Source organism: Gekko japonicus, unplaced genomic scaffold (genome assembly GCF_001447785.1).
Source record: "Gekko japonicus isolate JY-2015 unplaced genomic scaffold, Gekko_japonicus_V1.1 scaffold4967, whole genome shotgun sequence".
Lineage (NCBI taxonomy): Eukaryota > Metazoa > Chordata > Lepidosauria > Squamata > Gekkonidae > Gekko > Gekko japonicus.
This window is the reverse complement of record NW_015159859.1, coordinates 15,117-16,266: the sequence shown is the minus strand read 5'-3', so window position 1 is coordinate 16,266 and position 1,150 is coordinate 15,117. Positions and strand designations below refer to the sequence as shown.

General features: G+C 54.6%; 1 protein-coding gene across 1 annotated transcript in view; it reads left to right on the top strand.

Moving 5' to 3' along the window:
* The window catches only part of LOC107107730 (histidine--tRNA ligase, cytoplasmic), a 49,876-nt gene that overhangs the window by 37,047 nt on the left and 11,679 nt on the right, over positions 1-1,150 (top strand). The gene's annotated exons all lie outside the window — the stretch shown is intronic.

The window sequence follows — 1,150 nt, the reverse complement described above, 5'->3', positions numbered from 1 at the left end:
CTCCTCCTCCTCCTCCTCCTCCTCTTCTTCTTCTTCTTCTTCTTCTTCTTCTTCTTCTTCTTCTTCTTCATCATCTTCATCATCTTCATCTTCATCATCATTATTTCCAGGGGCTCTCTGTGTCATGTAGGCGCTAACCTGGGTCAGCGTGTTGCATCTTTGAGGAACGAGCCCAGATTTCTGTAACTGACCCTTATTCAGAGGTTGCTGCATTCCCCTACCAGGCAAATACATTTGATTTATAGCTAAGCATGTGCAGCGATGATCTTCTCTGGTCCTCCTAGATCTAGGACGCTGCTTCTGGTTCACAGGTCCTCTCTGTGCTAGTTGAGAAGTCCCGGGATGTCAGGTCAAGAGTTGAAAGCTCAAAGGTCCCTGCAAGTTTTTTGTGCCAGTCCAGTGATATTTGGAGCGGCTGTGTTCCATTATCTGGAATAAGGGCCGTCTGGGAACTGCAGCCTCCGGGCAGGCGCTGCCAGTGTGCTAGCTAGTGTCCAGAGAAAGGTCCCAACAAGAGCCCCGTGGGCAGGGCCGGCCCCAGGTTTTTTTGCACACTAGGCGAGGATATCTTCTGGCGCCCCCCCCCTTGCGCCCCCCAATTTTCAAACATAAATGCATTTTAGGAAGAATGAACAACACAAAATCTGAAAAGTTGTGAGGTTGGTGGGGCTGAGAGAGCTCTTTCGAGGACTGCCCTTGAGAGAACAGCTCTGAGAGAACTTGTGACTGAGCCAAGGCCACGCCAGCAGCTGCACGTGGAGGAGGAGTGGGGGAATCCAACCCGGGTCACCCAGATTAGAGTCTGCGCTCCTAACCACTTATTCATGGGGGTGGGGAGGCCAGTGGCTCCTGGAGGACGGCTGCGCTTCTGAGCGCACTGAAAGACCTGGCGGCGCGCGGCAGTCACCCCCCCGGTCAAGAAAGTTGCAGGGCTTTTGGCGGGGGGTGGGCTTTTGGTGGGGGGGGGCGGGTGCCAGTTTGGCACCCCTAAGGGCCGGCGCGCTCTAGGCAAGTGCCTAGTGAGCGAGCCGGCCCTGCCCGTGGGCACTTTGGGATTATAAAAAAGCATAGTGGAAGGTGCCACAGAATTGCTGCCACAGGGGCAGGGCTAACTGCAAAAAGCTGGAAGGTTCCTCAGAACGGTGGGCAT